Genomic DNA, 11,494 nt, shown 5'->3' with positions numbered 1-11,494 from the left:
TAAGGTTTTACGTAGCCCATAATAATTAATAATATTTCTGTTGTAATTGGTCACCAGAGAAATAACTAATTTGCCATATAGCTAAGTATATTAGTCAAAATACAGAATGCTACCATCTATGATTGTGCTTCACCCAAGAAGTTTTAGTTTGAAGTAGATAAAAGGAAAGATGGATGAATCAGAAAAAGCTGTTTTTCCCCATTAAATTACACTATGTTTCTCACAGGATGACTGATTATAATACGATTAACTTTTCAAGGAACACACACAAAAATGTGTTTTCTGTGTTAACAATATATCACCCCAGGGGTTGGACTTACTCATTTGGTCAAAGCACACACATGAAAATATATCACCCCTTACTCATTTGGTCAAAGCCAAATGAAAAGAGGAAACTCAGTGTTGCTGTTGAATTCCATTTCATGCCTTATGCTAGAAATTTGTAAAACTGTCTCTAGCTGACTCTGAGATAAGTGAAATAACAATGAATTCAGCTTGAGGCAAGCTGCTTTTCAAACAGACCTGTCAGGAGACAGAAAGACAGTTCAGAGTAATTCATTCTTGCACTATGTCATGTCTCAAGTGAGTTGTGAAGGAATTTGGCATATCTGAAACGCTAATACCATTAACTTACTGTAAAAAAAACATGCATTGCAGTTCACATCTATAGAGAGACAAAAGCTGTAGAGAAGAACATAACGAACCAGGCTGAAATTTGCTAATCAACATGAAAAAGGGTCCAATGTATCCACCATAAGTGGTTTTTAGAGAGTGTACACACATCCAAAGAACAGTAGATTACTGAGATTAATCCATTCACTGTATTTTTATAAGCTGCTTGCTCAAGAAAACAGTCTCAGGGGGTCAAGTACAAATGAACTGTGAACCTAGAGTGAAAATAGAAATTGCCAATTGGAAAATAAAATAGATGGGAACAGCATGAAATATGCAGAATCAGCTTGCAGCAATGTTTCTACACCTAGACAGTTCAGCCACCAAATCATTTTTTTCCAGGGGCGTAGAAAGGGCTTCAACCAGTACCCAAACTGAATTTAGAGTACCCAAACTGGAGCAAGGCAGTAGAACCAAGACCAACGCCAGACAATGAAATAACGAACATAGTTATAGTGCCATAGCTTTACTCTGCTTCGAACAGCTGTAATGGGCTGTTTCTGCTATTTTTGGAAGAAATATGAGAGATTTATAGGAGCAAACTATATAATGAAAAGTGAAAAGATAAAGCCAGCCTTTTTTTGCTTTAGATTTATAACACTATTACAAATTCTGAGTCACTACCAAATGCTAATAAATAATGATGAAGGAAAACAGCGAGTGGCCTCACTAAAGGCAATCCGCTCCACAAAGTAGGATGCTTTCCCTCTAATAATTCTTATGGAGATGAATCACTCTCTGATATTACAGTACTTGGAGCTATTTCCCATTTGGGTTTTATCTGGCAGGGGGCAAAAAAACAGCCTGAGCAGTATAAAGGCAGTCTTTGCTACCTCTGTTTGCTCTCTGTGGCAGAGCAGACCAATACTGTGGGGAAAAGACTCCTCCTTATGTCTGATGAGTCATCATCCACTCTTTGTCACAGCTTAAGCACGCCAGTTTTATTGAACTGTCTTTAAAACTTTCTCCACGAGTGCCACATCAAACAATCTGTGCATGCAGCTGGATTGGATGGCTGCTCCAGTGGAAGGGCCTGAGCATTCGCAATAACAGCGCAGATGCTTCTGGAGCCTTTGGGTAAAATACTGATGAGATGAGCGTTGGAGATACTTCTATGCCAGAAAAGAGATGTTCTGTGGAGCCTTAAATTAGCTGCACTCTTTTAAGCGGCTTTTTCCCAATGCTTAAGTGCAGCATGGATAAATCTCTTGAGGGGGGACTCAGGAGACCTGGGTTCTAGACCCAGCTCTGCTACCAGAGTCCTTAGTGACCTTGGGCAAATCATTCCACCTTCCTGTGCCTCATCTATAAATGGGAGTAAGGCTGCTTTCTTCTTTTGTAGAAGATTGGTGATTGAAAATAGGAACAGAAGAGCTGGGTATGACCCTATTATCCAAACCTCTGCATAATGCAAATCCCTTCCCTGGTCCCCATGGGGGACAATGCAGAGGTTCAGACAATTGAGCAGAGACCCTGCTTCTGACAGCCCCAATGTCAGAGGAGTGAGTGAGTGGAACCATGATGATGGAGCCAGAGAGGCTTCCTACATTGCTGCTCCTGCCGACTCAATTATCCAAGTGCCCGATTAGCTGAATAAAGTGGAGTCACCCGGGCTATTTGGATAATCAGGAGTATGCTGCGTTTCCAGTTATCATCATATATTTCTATTATAGCAGCTCCCAAAGGCCTCAATCAGAACCCGAGTTCTGTGTTGGGAGGCTCCATACAATAGCTATAGAGACATGGCCCCTGCTCCAAAGAGGTCACAGTCTAAGACAAGTGAGGTTTCCAAGGTGGGTGACAGGGCTACAAACAAAATCTGTACAGCCTATGCCTGCAGAACTGGATGGTTGATGGGGATTGGTAATGAAAGAACGGTATGGAAGGGCTTTTCAGCTCTTCATCACAAGTTCAGGGCTCAAGTGGAGCTGGTGTAGATGTCTATGCCAACACTTTTAGTTACACAGATATAGTAGTTATACAGGCATTAATGGTCCCTAGGTAAAGCCCTGGCCCCATGGTCAGCAGAAGCCAGCGGGACAGAAAAGCCCCTACTAAGCTGAGATGAGAATATTCTCTGCCAAGAGGGTGCTTTCGTAGGCCCTCAAGTTCCATGGCTGAGTCTAATGTCTAAAACTCTGCCAGCAGCAGCAATGACGGAGTGGCAGTGGGTAGGCCCCGAAAAAGCAGTGAATCAGTTATGGATGTAGCATGGGGGCCTTGCAGCTCCTGAAGAAACTGCTTCAGTGTGAGCCAGGGCCTAGAATGTAGAAGCAGTGGGTGGTGGTAGGCATGAGTCTACAGTTATCTTGCATCAGAATGGATTTGAAGCCCAAAGGAAGCAATGGAGAAGGGATATAAAAAAATGGAGTAACAGGAAAGAGACAGAGACTTGAAAAAGGGAGATCTGGAGAAGGGGAGATACACACACACACAGTGTGAGGGAAAGGAAAAATGGAGCAAAGAAAGAAGCTGATGGGGTACAATGAAGGGAGAGAGAGAGAAAGATTGAGGGGGAGTCACAGAAGAAGAATTGGGGAAAGAGAGGTAAAGGAGGAAGAAAATACTAAAAGAGTGAAAAAGAGAGGGGAAAAAAAAAAGAAAATGGCAGGTACATAAAATGAGAATGACGGGGAGAAAACAAACCCAGTAGAGTGTCAGTTATTCATCAACATCTTAAAAAAGAAATAAAAAACCTTCTTGTCCCTATTGAGTAACCTTAGAAAGATTAGATTTTATTGTTAAATGTCAGTAAGCATTGATTTCACCATATACACAGAAACCGATGAAAAAAATATTTCCATCAATAAGAAATTTACCAATACACAAAGTAAGAAAACTGCTACTTGAGAACTTTTTAGAATTTAATTTAAAGATATGTGATGTTGACAATTTGTGTTTTTATGGTTATAAAGCTTTAACTTTTTCAATCTACTGTCATTAAATAATGATTGACCCTCTTGTTATCTGCTCCCCCAATTTCACACAACTGGGAACATTTAAATTGTTAAAAATAAAGATAAAATGCTTAAAGATGAACATAGATACTATCTGTTGAAATTTAAAAAAAAAAATCACATTTTTCCAAGTCTACTTTTGAGGGATCAAACCCAATTTATTAGAAGAATGATAGAGTCCAAACAACAGGCAGACACAGTTTTTGTTTTGTTTTGTTTTGTTTTTCCTCCCCATTTTTACTGTATAGTACATAATCATCTCTGAGAACAGATGCTCTCTTTCCCACACTAGATAGCTCAGAGCTTATTGATTTATAAATAGAAATAATGGCAAAACTGTTTAGGAGAAGAAGAAAATAGTAAAACATCCTCTTAAGCACTGAACAAATTGGAAGCAATTTGCTTATGGTTTCACTTAGTTTTGTATGCGACGTGTGAGAGGCATGTTATTTTCAATTCCTTGCTAGAGGCATTTTTTTGCCTGTGATCTGGATGATGCTTTGGCTGCTGCTGGCACTGTGCTCAGATCTGTATTTCTGCACATTACATGTCAAAAGGCACATGCCAGCAGAAAATATCCATGTCCCACCCCTCACTCCAGAGTTGCATAGGCTGCAGAAGGCCATGAATGCAGTTTGCAGGAAAGGGCAAGAAAAGCCTGCACCATACACAAGGCAGACACAGAGTTTCTGAAGGTAAAGAGAAGTCAATCAAATAAACTCCTGTACTCCTCAAACACCCTGTCCTGGACCTATTCAGCTCTCCACTGGAGTTAGGGAGTTCATAGAAGACATTTGTATACTCAACAATAGCACAAAAGTTGGAAGAAATGCCTCTTGAGGCAGATCCTTGCAATCTATTCTTTATTATCGTTCCTCTTGAAAGGTCCTATCATGATGAAACCAATAGGGTTTGGCAGAAATGTATAGGATTTAACAGAAATTAAATAGCTGTAGGCATTCCTAGCAAAGGATAGTGCTCCGTTGTTGTTTTTTCTTTCTGAACCATCATATAGAATTCTGTACCAGGGATGTAAAAATCTATTTAATTCTCCAGAACTTTCCCACAAAGGATAGACTGTTGTCTAGGTTTAAAAAAAAAAGAAAGAGAAAAAATTCTAAGGGCCCAATGAAGCTCTCGCTGACTCTTTCCTTATGTCTTGAGCCTTGACGTAATGCCTGAACTGACATTACATAGCCATTACTAAGATGGAAGTATCATTTCTGAAAAAGGATTAGCTTCCATGCCTACATAGCCAGTCAAACCTCCGGAGGTTCTCTGTTACAGAAGCCAGGTAAGCTGATTTCTGCTGGATATTTTGAGGTCTCCCTGCTTAAGGTATTGCTGCCTATGAAATCTACCCCTTTCTTGTTGGTATTTCAAGAAGGTAGTCTAAAACACAAGAGTGTTACAGCATTGGTATTGAAGTGACCTCAGGTTATCTTTAATGACCAAGTTACTTACAGCTCTTTTGACCCAATTGCTTCAGCAATGTCCAGATCCTTTCTCTGGATATAGGGGCTTCTGGCTATTCTTGTACAGTGTAAACACAAGGAAGCTCTTCATAACTTCTGCCAAGACAGTGTTTAGGAAAATGGAAGACATAAATTAGACTTGAGAAGAATCTCAAATATTTATGCAGTCAAATGGAAGTAATATAAAGGAAGCATGAATTAACAGCAAATAAGGTAATAATATAATAGGTTTGAAACCTCTAAAAATTCCAGACACAAACATCTGGGCTTGAAGAATGACACTGGAGTGTACAGAAATGTGATGTGGAGATAAACATGTATCCTGGCCTTTCCTCTTATTCCATCTACTCATTCTTTGCTAGGTCCCTTTCCTTCCATCCCTCCCATAACTACTCACTGCAAAGTACATCACTTAAATTCACTTCTGTTGCTTATAAGTCCAGCGTTATCTGGCTGTGTGGAGTTACAAAATTACTAACATCAGAAATACCAAGTGAAAACAAGTTTTTAGAAACCTTGAAATATGTTAAAGAAGTTGAGCCCATTCTAGTTCAAGGTGTTCTCCTATGTTTCTGCTGTGGGTCACTCATTCTGAGAGTTAGTTACACATGACAAATGCCAGTGTCATGAGCTTTGGACGTTTCAACCCATCTTTTTTTATATCTATGATTTAATTAGCATGCATTTTTCCAGCAGAGTAAAATATTTCCTTATTTTTATGTCAGTGGGATGTTCAGCTTGCATCTTGAATGATAAGAGCAAAGTTTTATGCAGAGCTTGCCAGAAACCTCTATTATGATTCTGCTTTTAATAGCTGGGCTTCTCTTCCCTTCATAAGATAGGTGGTAGCTTCACATGTTGCCTGTGATAAGTGGCTGTATGGAGAAGTCCCTCCTCCTCTCAGATTGCAGTCTATGGTCTCTTGTCCCTTCCTGACTTCACCCATCTCCTTTGAATGGATGAGAATAGAGTCCACCCTCTCAGGATGCTTTCTTGTTAACTTGAAAGCCTTCAGATGAGACCAAGGGCAGGCATGTTTCTCAGGTTATTCCATCTCTAACAGTCTAGTGTGAAAGCTTTGTACAAGGTGGTGAGGAGAGTGTCAGAAGCTTTCATCCCTGGTAAACCTACACAGGCACAGGGGCTGGCTATAATCACAGTCTCTTCTTTCTGATGGGCAGATGTACTGCTCCTTGCTAACACCCACACTGGGTGCCAGAGGTAGATAGACACACAGGAAAAAATGAGCACTGGGGAATTGTGCCTCTCTTTAATTCCCAGCACCACCCGATGCTCCACTGGGACAATGTATCTTTGCACTGTCACCACAAAAGATTCCCCACAAAAATAATTGGCTTTGTATAATCATTTGGTTGCATGTAATAATATATAACCTTTGATTGGAGAAGAATAGTTAATTTGAGTTGTTTGAAGGAAATAAAAACATTTTTGCTGAATCAATTCAACAGCAATGGTATCATTGTCTATAATACAATCCAGCATAATTCATCTTATTCTGCCTTGCTCCATTTAGTTTAAAATCCATTATAAGGGGGAATTTGAGTGCAAGAGCTTGATGTAATCAGTTGCTTTAGTTCTCCCTTGGTGTCATTTGCCATTGAAGCTAGACAAATTAGGGCTGGAAATAAAGTATACATTTTTAAAAGCGAGAGTAATTAACCATTGAAACAATTTGCTAAACGACTTGTAGTGGATTCTTCATCACTGACCATTTTAAAATCAAAATTGGAATATTTTTCTAAAAAGATATGCTCTAGGAATAATTTTGGGGAAATTCTATGACCTTTCATATACACAATGATCACAGTCATCTCTTCTGGCCTTCGAATCTATGAATCTATGAAAACAGAAAGGAGAACAACCAAAAAGTAATGTGTCTTTATTCTCTAATAATAATAATAATAAATAATAAATAAAAATGCAACTTTTCTACCTGGTGGAGATGGCAGCGACAAGGGAGGGGTTCAGTATCCAACAAACAGTTCAACAAACAAAAGTTCCTTCAACATGCCAGTCCCCTCTCCCTGCACCACATCCCACTCACACTTGTTCTTCTTGGTCAGCGAAGGCCCAGAGTTCAGAGGTGCATTTGATGGAGATCATCTCCTACCCAGTGGGGAGTGGGGTAAAGGCACCAAGCAATGCATCAGTTGCCGCTCTGCCGTCCACTCGCTCCACAGGTTGCTTGCTCATCACCTGGCTTCTCTGTCATCTGCGTGCTCCATCATCACCCATCTGCTCCATCGACTATTTGCTCATCTGTTAGCCAGTCGACCATCCACTCGCTCCAGCATTGGCCATCCACTCATCTATTACCCAGCCACTTTTCTGGCCGCTTGCTCTGCCATTGACGACTCGATCTGCCACCTGCTGCTCCATTAGTTGCTCATTCCACCACTGCCTTCTATACTACAATCTCTGGAATGTTTGAGGTCCCACCACTTAACATAGCTCTCAGTGATTTCAGCAGTTAGCTGGGGAACCTCACTGCTAGTGCAGGCTGGCCAGTTTCTTTCACCAGAGACACACTGTCGCACAGCACCTCTAATGCTTAGATCTAGTTATCAGTGATTTCTGTTGTATTGATCCCCAGCAAAAGACTCTCAGTTGAGCCTTAGTCAGTTCTGCCATTACACAGTGGAGGGGCGGTGTCCAATGATATGTAGGACACTTAGGCAGAGTCCACATCGCCAGATACAAACACCTATCCCCACCCTCTCTCATTTCCATGGAGATTTGGCACCCTTGCTCCCTGACCTAGCAAGCTCAGTTCAGTTGAGGGTGAGCCTTCAATCAGGGCATGCCAAGTACAATTCTGCTCCCCTTGATTCACCCAACAAGGTTATTACAACTGCACCTAATAACGAAGTGATTTGCAATCTGATCCCAGCCAAAAATTATCATTTGGGCAAAGCAGCTCCATCACGCTGTGCACCTAAGCAGAGTGGGTGTGGTTATGCAAACAAAGTTGGTTCCTGAAGGTTTCTCCCCCAGCTCATTACTAGATGTCAGGGGAGAGCTCATTCAGACCCTCCTTACAATAAAGAATATATAGCTCTCATGTAGTGCTTTTTTCACCTGTATATCCCAAAGCAATTTCCAAAGGAGATATCATTATTAAAATTGAAGGTAATCAGTTTGACATCTTCCATGTGCTTTATGCTAGCATAAAATATAGTAATGCAAAATATTAACTAATACTGGTGGTACGAGATTACAGTTGATCAAATAATAATTCATTGGCCAGGCTATTTAGCAAATTGGCTAACAGTATTTCACCAACTACACAGCAGGCTAATTATTGAAAAAAAAAATGTTGAACATCTTCTTTAGGGCTTACTTGTGGCTTTGCCATGAGCCCAGAATAAGGGACAGCATGCTGTGTCACTCGCCCAGGAGCAGCTGACCCCCTTCCTAATGTCCATGCTCCATGACAGCAGATGACGCACAGCTTAATGAATAATGTTTCACTAGCCCCTAATAAGTAACTATTGTGAGAACCATCCTTAGTCTCATACCATCTTTACACTAAATGACTATCTGATGAACATTATCAGTGATGGGAACATGTGAGGATAAATCCTCTGCTGGTGTAAGTGGGTGAAATTTCACCATAGTTAGCACAGCTCTGCCCTTTTACACCAGCAGAGAATCTGGACCATACTTTGTCTCTCCGTTTTCTTTAGTTGTAGAGGGTCACATCTCCAGACATTTATGTCAAAGTTTTAAAAAGTATCTTAGACACTTTTGTTTCCACTGTATGTCCAACTTAAGACACTTCAAATGAAATCAATGAAAGTATCAGAGGCTCAGCACCCCTGAAAATCAGGCCTAAAAATTGTCTCAAAATAGAAACAGACAAATTGAGGCTTTGGTGGGAATTTAAAAAAAAGTAGGCCTTAGTGCTTGTTCTGTAGAGCACAAGAAGCTTTGTAGGTAAGTTGACTGAATATGAAATAGTGATGGGTGAACCTCAAAAGTTTAGGAGATTTTGTTCAGTTGGGGCATTCAGACGTAGAGAGCTTGATATATAAATCTCTTGGATCTACCAGACCGAGCTTCAAGTTTGGAAAGCCCTTGTGTGAGATTTCTGGTATTTCCTAGTTTGGCCAGAAGTTTTGTACAAACTATCTTCCTTGCAATGTTGAACATTTCCACTTGCCAAAATGAAAAATAATGAAAGAAAAAGTTAGGGGGACATTTTCCCATCTGCAAAGGGATTTTGATCCCTAATTTGTGTTCATCTGGAGGCTTGAGCAAACAGCTGGGTTTGTTTTTATTTTATCCAGATAGATTCCTCCACTTCCCCTTTTAGGCAGCTCTTTTGTCTACTTCCCTATTATAAAGTATAATTTTATACCATGTTCTCACAGTAACGCTTAAGCTTTCCTTTCTTGTTTAACATTAATAGAACACTGGTTTACGAATTTCAAAATGCTTACTGTCATGCATAAAATGTTATGGTTGAAAACCAGGTGCAAGGGCCAGCTGAAATCAGGGACTGCCTGTTTCCGAACTTTCTATATACCCATGAAAAATGTGTATCTCAAAATGTTTGCAGAAGTGGTATATTGGGTCTGATCTGATCTTTACCAGCTGTAACCTTGATTTCATGCCATTATATACTGATTTTTAAAAATAAGAAAGCATTTTTCTTTGTAATAACAATAGCTTTTGTGAAACTGAAACATAGAAATACTCTAATCAGTTCCTTTGTTTGGTTATTTTCCACTCACACACCTGAACAAATTACTTCCTTATCTCTCATGATGTAATATTCTGGTCTGTAGGCTTTCTTACATTGTTAAATATATTGGTAGCAGAAAAGAAGATTGGAATTTTATACAAAAGACTAGCTTTGTAGTAAACATGATTCAATTCGTTATTGAATAAACACATTGGTATTTTATATCTTCTTTTTTGTTTTGTTTGGGTTATTTGTTTGTTTGTTTGTTTTGCAAATTCCCAATAATGAGCTAAAAATTCAAAGGATGGCACTTCTAATTGTAAAATGAAGCTATTTTTCTGAATAATTGATTTCAGTGATATCAAAAAGCAGGGGTAAAACAAATTATCCTCATGTATTTATTATTTTATGAAATAATGGGTTTTAATTATGCATTTCTTTTAAAACTTGGCTGAAAACTGAAAAACTGAAATATCCACTTTCTTTCAATTCCTTTAACAGATAAAGCATTTTACGAAAGATAAAAAATAATGTACTACTCAGAAACATCTTCTCCTCTAGAAGGAAAACAAAACAAAACAAATTAAATTCAGGGATGTCCAGCACTTACCCTCTTGGCCTTTATTTTCAAATCCATTTCACTATATGTATCATGAAAAGGGGCGGGGGGAAAGTCATAAAAGTGACCAGTTCCCTCATGGTTAAGAAAATAGTAGGAATGAAAAATGGAAAGACCAGCAGGGCTATTACACCCCATCAACTAAAAGCCTCAGAAAATAGATAATCAGTTTTATACTTGACACAGTGATGCATCTTAATATGATGCTGTTGTTTTGGTCATATTGTCTCTGGCCTGCTCTGCTTCCTTCATGCCACCTAAGTGGTGCAAAGGGAGCAGACATGCGTAAGGAAGTCCCAAGAAAGTGTAGAGCTGGCATGGCTGGTTCCCATCCCTCCTCCTTTCAGAAGGCCAGGGAATGGGATGGGGAGGAAGAGTGGCCAGAAAACTCTTTACTTTGCCTATCCCTAGATGGCAATTGGGCCAGAACCAGGCAGAGACCCAGGTTGCTGTAAAGGGTCTCGTATAGCACCTGTGCTCAGCTGAAGCTAGATGCAGCAGAGATTCTGATCCAAAAGATTTATGGAGAGAGAAATAGAGTGTGTGTGTGTGTGATATATATGAAATTTAAATGCAAAAGAAAAGTGTTGATGAAACTTTAATACTGAGAAATCAAGCACTCAAAACCAGGAAATTCCAAAAATGAACTTGAATATCCTGTATGGTGGATGGGATATATTAAATAATAAACAGTAATACTCTGAGGTTTACATTTACACGGAAAACATGTGGAATAATGCCAAGGTAATGCCACACTAGAAAAACTAATTTTTGTCATTTCCTGGCTTTTGAGTGCTTGATTTCTAAATCTTGATCTTATACTAACACTATTTTTTTTTCTTTTGCATTTAATTTCCCCGGTGCTTTTAAGCAAAAATATATATGTATATCGATGAGGAGAAAAGAGAATAAGAAAAGATGAAATAGCTGATACAGAGAATGATAGAATTATGGACCCAGTTCCATCATGCTTACTCACAGTGAGTGAAGTTCATTCCTCAGGGCTTACATGGGATGTAAATGGTGCAAGTGTGGTGCCCTTCTGAAGAAGAGTGAATGTCGC

This window comes from Emydura macquarii, unplaced genomic scaffold (genome assembly GCF_026122565.2).
Source record: "Emydura macquarii macquarii isolate MOO-44397 ecotype Brisbane River unplaced genomic scaffold, CSIRO-AGI_Emac_v2 contig_719, whole genome shotgun sequence".
Taxonomy (NCBI): Eukaryota; Metazoa; Chordata; order Testudines; family Chelidae; genus Emydura; species Emydura macquarii.
The sequence above is the reverse complement of the archived record's forward strand: the minus strand, read 5'-3'. Positions refer to the sequence as shown.